Below are 14098 nucleotides of genomic sequence, written 5' to 3'. Positions count from 1 at the left end.
AGGATAATTAACATACAGTGTTATAATGGTTTCAGGAGCGCAATATTGTGGTTCAACAATTCTATACGTGACTCTGTGCTCATCACGGTAAGTGTACTCTTAATTCCCAACCACCTAGTTCACCCATCCCCCCACCCACCTCTATTCTTTAGAGTTAAGAGTGGGGTGTTTTTGTTTGCCTCTTTCTTTGGTCTCTGCTTGGTTTCTTAAATTCCACATATGAGTGAAATCATATGGTATTTGTTTTTCTCTGAATGACTTACTTCACTTAGCATTATACCCGCTAAGGAACAGCATTTTTAAGAGCTTCTCTGGTGAGTAGGGAGCACACTCAGGGCCAAGAACCACAGCCATCAATTAAAGTCAGGGTCCCGCCAGACATCCCAAGAAAAGGAAGAAGCACCTGGTGGTGGTTGGGAAAGGGGGATTCCGGTGCCAGCTTTGTCAAGGGACCCCAGTAAGTCTCATCCTTCTGGGCTTCGGTTCTTTCCCTGTCAAAGGGAGAGGCTGACCTAGAACCATTCAGGCCTCCCATTTTTAAACAATTAACTTCTCTGGAATCACTCTAAGATCTCCCATGAAGACCTCTGCCCTTTCTTCCTGGATGTACTAAGCCCAACTGCTTTGTGCTTGCACTTCCAGGCTGCTCTTGGCCGATGCCTTACCCTTTAACCCTGCTGGGGAGGGCCCAGGAACGACAGGTGCTGAGCCCAATAGAAAGCCCTTCAAGGAGAAAATTAAGCCTCTTACAATGCCCTTGATGTAATCTCTCAAACCCAGGAATAATCCACACTCCTCTGGGAAGATCTGCCATGCATGACCTCGGGCCACACTCGGGAAATAACTTCACTTACATCAAACTAGGTCCTAGACCCGAGTGTCAAGTAATTATGGTTGGTGTTGCAGCAATGCAACTAGGGAAGACAGGGGCTGTCGTCATTTAAACACACGAAGCTTTGGGACTCTCTAAGCTGGGTGCTTGAGAGAGCAGCACTGAGGGGACCAAGGAACATTGCCATCCATCTGCAGGATCCCTCTGCCATGGGCTCAAACGCAGCAGGACAGAAAGAAGACATCTCTCCATGCAGTCAAGTGGACTCTGGGGATGAGTGATGAACCAAACAAACCACCAGAACATCGAGGTCAATGATAAACACTTCAGACAAGTGAACTTGCTGTCTTCACCCAGTGACACCAGTTACCTAGCAGACTGCTTAAGTGCCCCTCCTCTGGAGATAAAAATGAAAGGGGCAACCATGTGTCTGTAGCTCACTATCCTCCACAGGTGCCTTCTATCACTCAACAAGTAATTAGCAAGGATGGGCTTCATTCATTCATTCCTTGAACCTCTAACGCTTAACACTTGACCTAAAAAATACTGGCCCCATGAGACACTGCTTTTCCACTTCTATACTCTCTTCCTTAGCTCAAACCTGGGAAAGATTTCTGTTTCCTCATCTAAGGCTAACCTCCATAACCAGCAAGTTTTCTTCCTCAATTACTCATTAAAATTTTTTGTTAACTCCTATGTGCCAGCCATTGTGGCGTGGAAGCCAGGTGAAGAAAGTGTCCCGGAGAGCCATCAGCTGGCTAACTGCGGCCGAGAGGCTGCAGAAGGTGGCAGGGAAGAGCTGCCCACCGGATAGCACTGGTACCTGAAGACGTGTGGCTTCAGTGAAGGGGTGGGGCAAAAACCAAATTGGAGTGGGTTCAAGACAGAATGAGCAGGGAGGAAATGGGGCAGGATGTATGGCAATTCTTTCAGAAAGGTTTACTATTAGGGAGGGTAGAGGAATGGAAGAACAGCTGACTGGGGGATGAGGTCAAGAGTGCGCTGTGGTTGCTGCTTTTTTCCTTAATATGAGGGATACTACATCATCTCTCTCTTGGGGGATTATCCATCAGAGAAGGAAAAGTGATCATGCAGAAGGGAAAGGCCATACATGCATGAGTGGAAGTCTTGCACACCAACAGAGAACAGGCTCCAACGCTCAAGTGGTTACAAGGCTCTGTGGTTACAATGCTGCATGGCTACAGCTTGTAGATAGGCTAGCAGATTTAGTAGGAAGGAAGATGATGAAACTCATTCCTAAATGCCTCTTTTTCTCCCTGAAATAAGCCAGGTCATCAGCTGAAAGTGAGGTGAGGATAAAAACATAATGCACCCCACTGTGCCAAGAGTTTCCCTTGAGATCTGCGGTCATAAATCAAAAGAGAGAGACGATACAGATGGCTGTGGGTTTTCTCTCGCTGGGTTCCTAGACCTCAGGCAGGAGCGAGGTAGGCGGAGGGTGGAGGGTGGGGTTTTCCCAAGGGAGTTAGATGAAGGGAGAAAGGGTCAAGGGAGTTGAGGGTGTATGCGAGCACCTGAGATGGGGGCAGGGGAGGTCAGAGGAGAAGAAAGGGATGATGGTCAATGAAACATGGAAGGGTCACCAGGTCAGAGGGCCATGTAGGGTGAAGGCTCAGTGGAACTAGGTACTAAAGGGAATAAGATGAAAGAGAAAAGGTGAGGGTCACATTGGAATGCTTGTCAAGATTTTGCTGGAGGTGCAGGTACTGGTAATGACAAAGTCCAACTGTATTTTTCAAATGAAGGGAGAGTGGGCAGTAAAATCAGCTTAGTGGGTCATGATGAGCATTTTTTTAATTGAACAAATTAAAAAGTCTAAGAGTATATTATACATAGTAAGGGTAAATAATATTTGGGGAAACTTGTTCCAGTTGTGTGTGTGGGTGTGTGTGCACACGCGTGTGCTCATATTGGGTCATCACATCAAATCACTCTCCCTTGTGAGCTGGTGTTAAAAAAACAAGGACACTAAGGCAGGGTTTCTTAGGGCTGGCATGGCTAACATTCTAAGCCAGATAATTCTTTGTTGTGGAGGCTGTCCTGTGCATTTTAAGATGTTTAGCATCATCCCTGGCCTCTACCCACTAAATGCCAGTAGCACCCCTTCTTCCCTTTAAGCGATGACACATAAAAATGTCTCTAGACAATGCCAAATACCCTCTGTCTAGAAATAACTATGGGAAGGATGGCTGAAGTAGGATAGAGGAAAAGATAACAGAGGTGGCCAAGGCACTGAGTTGGGTGGACAATCTATATAGATTTTAAGTTACCAAAAATGTTGATGGCACCATACAACACGCTGCTTAAAAATTCTGATTATCAGGGGGCCTGGGTGGCTCTGTCGGTTAAGCATCTGCCTTCCACTCAGCTCATGATCCTAGGGTCCTGGGTTCAAGCCCCAAGTTGGGCTCCCTACTCAGCGTGGAGTCTGCTTCTCCCTCTCCCTCTGTCCCTCCCTCTGTTCATGTGCACTCACACTCGCTCTTGTGTGCTCTGTCTCTCTCAGATAAAATCTTTATAAATTCTGATTATCAAGCACCTGGGTGACTCAGCTGGTTAAGCATGTGCCTTGGGCTCAGGTAGGTCATGATCCCAGGACCCTGGATCGCCCGCATCGGGCTCCCTTCTCATCAGGGAGTCTGCTTCTCCCTCTGCCCCTCCCCACAGTGCTCTTGCATGCTCACGCTCTCTTGGAAAAAAAAATAAATGAAAATCTTGAAAAATTCTGATTATCAGAAAAACTAATAAAGCATAATTAAGCAGGGAAAATATTCTTAAACAAGCTTACAAAATTCAATTCTAAGACTCTCCTGTAAATTAAGGTATGTAATATAAAATGCTGAAATAAGTCAAACCTATAATCCCAAAATACCTGAACAAAAGCAAGCTAAGAAATACAGAAGGGGAAGCACACTGCATTCACTGCTGTATACAGGGAGACTTTACTGTTCTGATATTTGATCATTATAGAGAAATATAAATTCATAAATATATGATAAACCCAAAAAAGCCACTAGTAAGATTTTTATTAAAGTGTTTTCTGATTATAAAAGAAATATACCCTAAATATAGAGAAAATTTGGAAAATCCAAAAAGTATTTTTAAGAAATTTTAAATATCTATAATCCCACCACCCAGAAAAGTTCACTTGGTTTGTTCCATTCAGGCAAAATATTAAAAAAAAAAAAAAGTTTAAGAGAGGAGAGACTATAGTCTAGATGAACAAAATCTTCAAAAATGAGGCAACATGAGGCAGAGGACTGTAAATTGAGGCTCTCTACCTTAGCTACATATCAGAATTACCTGGAAAACTTAACCACCAATTCCAAGGCCCCACCCAAACCAATGCATCAGAATCCCCAGGTGATCCCAATGTGTAGCCAGTGGGGAGAACCCTACAAAAGAGACCCATCCTACAAGCTTAAGCAGGATCTCCTTCATGAAAATTTCTTTCCCATTTCACTTTTTTTCCATACACCCCACTACCAATTTTGCTTTGCTTATAACTTACATGTGAAATCATTAGAAAATAAAAAGCACTAAAATTAAGTGGCTAAAAATAGAACAAATGTTTATCTGCTAAAGAATTTTAGAATTAGGGGATCAGTGGGGAGGAGAGCCTTTCAGGGAAACTTCTTCTTGAGCTCTGGGTCACCCGAGCCTCTAAGGACTTACACACAAGTGAGGGTCCCTGGGGACAGCCAAGTGTGCATGTACCACTGATAAGCATTGTTAGAAATGTGTTCCCCATGGCTACAGTGAAATAAACACTTGTTGAAATTAACGGCTACTGCCCTTAATTTCCTCCAAAAAAAAAATGCACTAATGACCAGATTACAATGCAACTGAAGTAACATTTATCATCTGGTCACCATTTTCTTCACAATGCCCTTCACATGTAGCCAACTTTTTATTAAAAGAAATCAATGACTTCAAATCTTCAATATGCATGCATGCTGAAAAACCAAAAACCAAACAATCTCTAACAGTCCTCTCCACTCTCATGAGAATCCATTACAAAATATTTAAAACAATACTCATGAACTCTGACTTTCACTGTGGAGTAAACAAACATCCATCTATCCATCACTAAATCCCCAAACACATACAACAAATGCAGACAACAGTTAAATAACATAACCCAAATATTTATTTCTCCCTGCTTGGTAAAACTGATAAAAACTGACTTAACGTGCCTTGACTAGCATTAACTTTCATCCATGACAGGGAAGAGCACTGGCTGGACAGGAACACAAGATTGGCAAAACAGGAAGCTGGTGTCTCTAAACCAGCAGTTCTCAAAGTATGGTCCATGACCAGCAAGATCAGCATCACCGGGGAACTTATTATAAATGCAAATCATCAAACCTCACCCAAGACTCACCGAGTCTGAAACCTTGGCCCAACAAGCTGGCTTTTAACAAGCCCTGCAGGTGATTCTGATGCATTTTAGCTGGGGAACCCCTGGTGGTATCTAAACTGTGCAGCAGAGCCCTGACTTGCAGTGGGTTGAGATTCTGAATGTCCCACCAGGACTCACAGAGGATGGACTTCTTAAAATGTAGATGGAGTTTCCACAGCTTTTCAAAGTTTGATTTTAGTGGTCACTGCCAAGAATTCATAAATTCTATCAAGTTTCAAAAATCACACTAAGAGGCAAGATTACAAATGATTCAGGTGAAGCAGTCAGCAAGCTAGGGATCCTGTGCAAGACCTGAGTTCAAATGCCAGCACAGCCATTAAATAGTACCTCTCCGAGCCTTGGATAGGAAAACCAAGCCTGAGGATATGCTGCTGCTATATGAGAAGACTGCAATTGGCTAGGCCTTCACTCAGTTGGGATCAGAGAAAGTCAAGGTAAAGGAGAGTGCTTGCCAAGAGCTTTTTCTTTTTTTAAAGATTTTATTTATTTATTTATTTGAGAGAGAAAGAGAGAGCACGAACGGTGGGGAGGGACAGAGGGAGAGGAGAAGCAGAATCCCCGCTGAGCAGGGAGCCAACAACGCGGAGCTCAATCCCAGGACCTTGGGATCATGACCAGAGCCCAAGGCAGACACTTAACTGAGTCACCCAGGCGCCCCACTAAGAGCTTTCTTGATCTCTTATTCTCATTACTCTCCTGGGGGATAAAGGTAAACAGCTTTTCCTGAAGCCATCTTTTACAATGAAGGCCTTAACTCAAAATTGGGAAATCTCAGGATGTCAGAAGATAATTAACTGAAAGTTTCCGAAGAGAGAAAAGATTGCTGCAGAAGGCATCAGAGAAAGCAACTGTGATATTGCTCACCTTTTGTTTCCAAAATGGTCCCAAACAAATTTTGTATTCATGAACCAAATACCATTTTTTTTTTTTAAAGATTTTTCATTTATTTATTTGACAGAGAGACACAGCGAGAGAGGGAACACAAGCAGGGGGCAGTGGGAGACGGAGAAGCAGGCCTCCTGCTGAGCAGGGAGCCCGATGCGGGGCTCGATCCCAGGACCCTGAGATCATGACCTGAGCTGAAGGCAGACGCTTAACGACTGAGCCACCCAGGCGCCCCCCCAAATACCATTTTAAAGTGTTTCCATATAGAAAAGCTTTCTGTGTTTGAGCAACTAAACCAATCAAGGTGTATATGGAGCAAGTTAATCACACCCCCCTTCTCACTGCCAATTTTAAACAATCTCAAGTTTTGTGTGTCCTTCCACATCTTTCTCCAAGGTTATACACATAGGACTTCTTTTTTTTTTTTTTAAAGATTTTATTTATTCATTTGAGACAGAGATATATATATAGAGAGAGCATGAGCAGTGGGAGAAGCAGAGGGAGAGGGAGAAGCGGACTCCCCGCTGAGCCAGGAGCCCGATGTGGGGCTCGATCCCAGGACCCTGGGATCATGACCTGAGCCAAAGGCAGACGCTTAACCATCTGAGCCACCCAAGCGCCCCAGGACTTCTTTTTTAAATCAGAAATAGGATCGTACTACATATGACACTCTGTAACTTGATTTTATTTACATTTTATATCATGGATATCCCTTGCAAAATAATCCAAAATAAACCCTATCTTATTCATCCTACTGATGGACATTTCATGTTGCTTCTCATTTATTTACTTTAATAATCCTACAATAAACATCTTCATGCACAGATCCTTGCATGCTGATGTTTTTCTTTCTGTAAGACAGGACTCCAAATATGGGATTGCTGGGGCATATGGTAGCAGGTTCTAAACTTAGAAATAAATTGTCTGCTTTCCTTAAATCTTACAGCAATTCATACTCCCACCCGAGAGTCTGCGAGTTGCCCCCCAACACATCTAACAGAAGATGTTACCAATTTTTTAAAAAGTGGGTCAACTGGATGGACAGAAAAGTACTGTTTTGAATTTGCATTTCCCTGACCATTGTGGAGGTTAAGAATCTTTTCACATGTTTATTGACCATGTATATCTCTTCTTCTGGGAACACTGTTCATATCCTTTGTTCATCTTTCTATTATGTTGTCCTTTAAAGACTATTTAATCACACACTCATTCCCTCCCTACCCCATCTATTAGATATGTAAAGTACAAATGAATATCACCCCCTAGGAACTCAGCATGTGAGGTTAGGGCAGGGGATGTCTTCTTAGCATGAAGCACATGGTAAGCCCTCAAAACAATTGCTGAGTTAGTGAATAGGAGACTTTAAAGAATTTTGTTAAGATTGCAGCAAGAAGAGTAAAAAGGAAATACAAATATTCATTACTTTTCCTACAAATTCAGAACAGCATCACTTTGGCTGAAATTAAATTGTTGGTTAAGGGAAAAACAAAACCATGTTCTTGGCATTGACTCTGAAAATCCACTGTGAAATGGGTGGCAAATGAGCCCAGTCTTAATTCATAGTTCCGGGTGACACATAAAGAAAGGCTCTCACAACCAAAGCATTTTGTACCCAGCCTTGTCTACCAGCTGTCATTCAAATGGCACCTGCTACAGAGCCAAAGGTTGTTAGGATGGTGATGGACAGGAGAAGCCTACCTTAAGCATTTCATTTCTTTTTTAGTTTTTTGTCTCCACCCCCTCCAAGATTTTTTGCCTTTTAAAATCCCCTGCTTATTGAGAAGGGGGCATGTGGAGGGGGCATACAGGGGGAGTTCGACAGAGTTCAGATTCCTTAACTCTTTTACTTTAGGCAAAACATCTGGTTAAACCCACCATTTATCCCCATTATTTGTAATAGTTCTGTTCGGCTTATGTTTTAACTAGTCTCCTTATTAAATATAAAAGTAATAGGATTAAGAAGTTCTGGGGGAAAGTACTGTAATTAAAAAGGCACCAGTTGGGTATGTTAAGCTGTAATTCTGGCCCTGCTTATTACATTTTCCTTCTTTAAAACATTTTTGTACCCAATAAAAATGACTTTGAATTATTTAACTATTTTTTAGTACTTCCTGTATTGGCCAAACACCACCCAAAGTCTCCAAGAAATCATTCTGACTCAGAAGTTCTGAATCAATAATGTCACAAGTTTCTGACACTGTCCCAAGAGTGTGGACACGCGCACACACACCACAACACACACACCACACAGCCAGGTAAACGGACAGGCAACTCTCCAAAATGCACAGGCGTTTTCTAACCTTTTGAAGTTATAAAATCTTCTTAACAACAACAACAACAAAAATGCTGGAACTTCGATCAAGTCACAAAGTTATAATATGAATCAGGCAAGAAGCAACAAAGCACAATTTATAACACTTTAAGAGAGGCATAAGAAATTGATAAATATGAAAGGAGTAAACTTGGGAATGAAGACTGAAGGATTTGCAACTTTTTTAATTTTTTATTTCAGCTTTATTAAGAAAACTTCTATTTTTTAAATTTAATTTTTATCATATAACATTTAGCACATGCACACAGTATGTAACATATATGTAGTTGCAAAGCATAATGCTAAAATGAATAAATACATTTTTAGATGTATAGTTTTTTTTTTTTTTCTAAGCATAGTTGGTAAAAATTTAGATTGTTCACCATCTGTAACCACCCTTAACTGGTCTTGGGAACTAATAATCTGCTGGGAGTGAGGAGTGGAGGTAAAGGGGAATCGGAATAATTTTTAGGTACAAAACACAGAAACTGGACTAGAAATCTCCATCTCCCCCCATCACTCACACACTCACACACACACACACCTCTTTGCAAAACCTGACTTCCGGTGAAAATACTCTAGGAAAGAAAGTGTTTGGTTTGAAAAACCCTAAACAAGTAGGTTTAGCAGTAAGTGAATTCAAGACACACCTATAAGCCTAAGCCTGTAAAGAGTATCCGCAGTAGCTCATTTAACAGAATAATTGTAAAAATTTGTTTTCCGTTTGCAGGTAGAACCACAACATCAACGTCAAAAAAGACTTTAATTAAAACTCTTTTGTATCTCCTTGATAACCTGAGTACAAAGGCAGAGAAAAATCAGTGACTTCCCCAATCTGAAGAGCTGAAGAGCCCTGTGTTTCTGTGATTCAAGGTACCACCACTAAGACTAGGAACTTTACAAAATAGATGGTTTTCTGCAACTGACTTTATTCTCTCCTAAACTGGTTATGCTAATTTTGGATAAGTGTATCTTGGGCTCTGGGTGTTTTCCACAATTCCAGGGCTCAAAGAAAAAAAGAAAGAAAGAGAGCATTCGTGCAGGTAACCCTCAAGGCCACTTGTCACATCCACCACCCCTCCACAGTGTTTGCATAGATATCCCAAATCAGCAAACACGGAAGATAAATCTTGAAACGCAACGCTGACATCCACACTGGAGGAACTTAATGAAGAGGACTAGCGAAGGAGCAGCCTAATCCCTGACCTCACAGGGCGCATCCCAGATGAAAGCTTCACACACCCCCACCTGCCTTTTTCTGTGATCCCTTGAAGCCTCTCCAATGATGAAGCCCCAAAGTGCTGACATGACCTCAATACTATGGCATCGTTTCAATAAGACGCCAAGGAGAAAGGCTGGCATGTTTCTGCATTCAGCTGATTGTAGGTCAGCAAACACGCCCTTCCTCTGCCCCTCCACAAAGCAGAGATCGCAATCTACTGTATTTCAAAAGAAAAGAATGCCCACAGCCCCACTCCTGCGAAGTCGCCAACTCCAAGCTCTGGAGAAGGGAGGAGGATAGCGCGCAACCTGACGAATGCCACCAACTCAGCACACCCAGGTGCTATTAAAGCCAAAGTACGCGGTGGAGCACCAGCGTGCCTGTAATTTATGTACATCTGGGGGCCCATTTCTCGGGACGTCATCCCTGCCCTCCTCTTTGTGTCTTGGACAACGCCAAACACCTCAGCAGCTCACGCTTCTCTCGTCTTCTGGAAATAATCGGAGGTTAGTTTTCACCACGAGACGCAGGGATTCTGAAACAACTCCCTTTCCCCTAATCACCTCGACTCTTCACGAGCGGCACAAATTCAAGTTTCCCCCACGCGTCACCTGAAGCCCCAACTTCTGGAAACGCCCCCCCCCCCCCCCCACCTCGCCTCCAAGAGCAGGCATCGCGGCGAAAGCCGAGCACGCAGCCGCCGGCGCTGCTGCTGTCGCCGCCGCAGCCAAGGAGGCGAGGGGAGGCTCGGGCCGCTCCTCGGCCCCGGGGCGACCGCAGGCCAGGCCCTCGGCCCGGACCGCTAGCCGGCTCGCCTCCTCTCCCGCAGGGACAGAGCCCCGGCGCGGTGCGAGCGCCCAGGCGAAGCCCGGCGCCGGGAGCACGCTCTGCACCAGGCGCCCGGCCGGGGGACGCCGCCAAGCGCACGGCTCCGGCGGAGCGCCCGGGCAGCCGCGGCGGCGGGGGAGAGGGGCGTGTTCCCTGCGCCTCGGAGCCTGCACGCGGCATCTCAGCGGGACAGGGAGCAGGGGCGAGCCGGGCGCGCAGCCCCTGACGGCGGCTCTGGGCCCTCCACCCGGGCCGGGCCGGCCAGCCGGCCGACGCGCTGCAACCCGCGCGACCCTGCGGGAACAGCCTCCGTGCGCGCTCTGCGCGGCCGCCTCCGCGCCTCCCTCGGCGCGCAAACTTTCCTGGCGAAAACCCCTCCCGCCTCTCCTGCGGGGGCGCCGCGCTACCCCCCGGGCCCCAGAAACTGTACGCCCCCTCCCTCCGCAGCCAAGACCCACTGAAAATATGGCGCCCTCGAACGTCGTTCCTCGGTCCCCTCAGGGAATCCCGAAATGCCCAGTCCCCAGGAGCCCCCCGGCTCCCAGTGAGCGCGAAATTGTAGCTTGCGGGGCCGAGGAAGGAAAGGGCGCCGCTCGTCCAGTCCGAGGCCAGCGGCACTAAATCCAAATCCTGCTCTCGCATTCGGGCGGGCGCTGCCCAGGTCCCTCAGCAGCCAGCAGTTTTGCTGGTGGCGAGACTGCCAAGGGGAGTCGTAGAATCGGCAGGTCTGAGAGTCCGGGACTGGACGAGCTCCGCACCGGCGGGCTGTCTTCGCCTCGAGCCTCGGCCGAAGACTTGTTTGCAAAGTGGCGCTGGAGTCGGGGCGGCCAATGCTGGAATGAAGCCGCTTCGACCGCGCCAACTCTCCTGGCGCGGGGGCCCGGCCGGGGCCGAGGGGACACTCCATGCAGGCGGGGCCGCTTTTCAAAGCCCAGTTACCGGAAACCCAGCGGGAGCCCCGGAGGGGACTGGCTAGCCGCCCCCGGCCAGGAATCCGCTCTCAGGCGCCGGCTGCCAGCCTGGTTGCAAACCGCTGCGCCCAGGTCGAGTGCAGTGAAACATACATGTGCAATAGACAGGTGCATTAAATTTATTTTATTTTATTTTATTTATTATTATTGCAAAAAGCCCTCCTAGGATATCAAATCTGGGAGCTTTGCAGGTTTTTTTCTGCATTGGCATCACTCACGAGATGCAAAAGGGAGGAAAAAACCACCCACATTTTCCTTCTGTAAAGGGGAGGGAAAAGACACGAGAAATTCATGCAACGTGCATGCAGCTGGAGGAAGAGGAAAACCCGAGTGAGCCGTGCGCCTTACCGGGGGATGCATTTACTGTCTCATTGCAGAGCGCCTGCCCCGGAGTGCAGCCGGCGTCCCCCCGCGCGCCCGGCGACCGCTCCGCTCCCGCAGCCGCCTCAGCCGCTGCCGCCGCCGCTGGCTCCGGGCGCGGAACAAGAGCCGAGGGCGAGCGCGAGCGCACGGCCCGCGAGCGCCGGGAGGGCAGGAAGCGCGTCATCACTCGGGGACGGCGCGGCCCCGCGCGGCTCCAGTCCAGCAGCGGCGCCGTGCGGCACCCGGGCTGGGCCAACGAGGGCCCCTTCTGGGTCTCTACCCGGTGGCCTGGTGCTGGGAGGGTGCGCGAGGGGAGGCGACGCGGTGGCCGCGCTGTCGTGAGAAGAAGAGGGCGCAGAGTGACCCCGGCTCCCCCGGACTCGGGGTCATCTGAGAGGGAGATTAGAGAGGGAGAAGAGGGGACACGGCGTCTATGGAATGGGGCCCCTGGGGCCGCAGAGCGCTCCCCGCGGGCCACTGGCCACCCTTGAGCGAGCGGCGTGGTTCCGAAGAGAGGACAGTGGCGGGCTGTGGAGTCCTGCCCTGACGCCGTCGGCGGGAGCCGGCAGCTGGCTGTCCCTCTCTCTGCACGTGTTGCACATGCGACACTGAAATTGGTCAGAGGTCACTTAGGGTTTGAGAACGGCTGTAAGGAAGGGGCAGCGGGGACACTATTAAATTAATAAGGAAAAATCTACTGCCTTCTATGCCCTTGAATAAAGTTAATTACATACCTATTACATATACACAGTCATTAGGATATGTAGGATGACATGAAACAACATGATGGTTCTTAAGGGGGCAAGGAGACAAATCACAAAATACTGTGTACCGTATGATCTCATTTTCTTAAACTGATGAACGGGGAGAGGTGGAAAAGACTGGACAGATAAACACTGGGACAGTTATTAACTAGATCTCTCAGTGATTGGTGAAGTGTGGGTGATTTTTCCTGCATAGTTCTAGTTTCTGATTTTTCTGTCAGGAACACAATACTTTTGTAGTTAAAAAAAATTTTTAATACAAGATCTCTCTCTTTTTTTTTCTTCCAGCCTGTTACAGAATAACTGGGATAGACCCCTCTTCCCAAGAAATAGGTAGTAAGTCTCTCCAGTTAAGCATAAATGAAACTACCGCAACTTCTGTTTTTTCAGAGCATGAAACTGCTGTTGCTATGAACTGGAGAGTGGGTTGATTTTGTAAATTGAAACTATCATGTAGAAGTCTATTGGGACATCGGATAAGGCTGGACATCCTGTAAGAACAATGGCATGTTCTTGTCTGGGCTGATAGTGAACTTGATTTTATTATGACCACAGAGAATGATACATAATACCCTTATTATGTATTATCAGAGTACAGCTTCGTAGCTTACTGCAGAGAACAAACTTTAAAATCAAAAAGCGCAATCAGAACCAATGAATTGGCAACCTGAGAAAGTCCTAAAAGTTGCAGGGCCAAGACTCTCTACGCAGGTAAAATATTTTTGTTCACACCTTTTTAAACAGTCACCAGTCTAACAGAATAACTGGTGGTAATAGCAAGTCACTCAGGGGTTGGTTAAAAAGTAAATGTTTATTGATTCCTGTAAGAGATTAGTAATAAGCTCATTGAATTGATGCCACCTAAATTGTCCCTTGGTTGACTGACAAAGAGCAACCAGATTTTTATAGTTCAGATGCCAGGTTTACATTAATTGGTTGCATCTAAAGTATTTTTTCCCTTCTATTTAGTCCTCGGTTCATAGGGCCCAATGGCTTCCCATCAAGCATCTCAAAATCAGTTTCCTTCCCCCAACCTAGATTTAAATTTTTTCCATGACTTAATTCTTCCTTTTCAAAGCACCCTGTGCTCTTCCACTGCCTACCAGTGAGATGCTGTTTAATATTAGAAGGTAAGCTCCATCAGAGCAAGGATCTTACCTGCATCTCTGTGCCTAAAAGAAGGCCTGGCTCATAGTGGGTGCTCAATAATATTCATTTCATGAAAATAGCATGTTTGTTCACTGTCTACTTGGCCAGTTCCTAAGATGTTTGAAAAGTTATCCCTGCTATTAGACTTGTCAGCATAATCCTGGGATGCTAAGAGCTTGTAGAGTGATAACCCTGGTTTAATTCAGTAATCTTACTCTTCAAAATAACAGCCTAATCCTAAGACATTTCAAGCAGTGAGGTGCAGGTGTTTGAATATCTGTCATTATTAATGCAATTAGTACTATTTTGTGGCTCTCTGAGATCACTGA

General features: G+C 46.1%; 1 protein-coding gene across 9 annotated transcripts in view; it reads right to left on the bottom strand.

Annotated features, from left to right (window-relative positions):
• Nucleotides 1-11971, bottom strand: part of TLN2 (talin 2) — a 429909-nt gene extending 417938 nt beyond the window's left edge. For 7 of the 9 annotated variants that reach the window (XM_034994419.1, XM_034994414.1, XM_034994422.1 and 4 more), the window contains exon 1: nucleotides 11842-11971. The gene's annotated coding sequence lies outside the window, so the exon portion shown is untranslated. Of the gene's footprint in view, nucleotides 1-10980; nucleotides 11453-11841 lie in introns of those variants that run through there. The other 2 variants (XM_034994425.1, XM_034994417.1) reach the window with 2 other exon arrangements.
• Between the last annotated feature and the right edge of the window lie 2127 nt (nucleotides 11972-14098).

This window comes from Mirounga leonina, unplaced genomic scaffold (assembly GCF_011800145.1).
Source record: "Mirounga leonina isolate KUSES-001 unplaced genomic scaffold, KU_Mleo_1.0 Mir_91, whole genome shotgun sequence".
NCBI lineage: Eukaryota > Metazoa > Chordata > Mammalia > Carnivora > Phocidae > Mirounga > Mirounga leonina.
The sequence above is the reverse complement of the archived record's forward strand: the minus strand, read 5'-3'. Positions and strand labels throughout refer to the sequence as shown.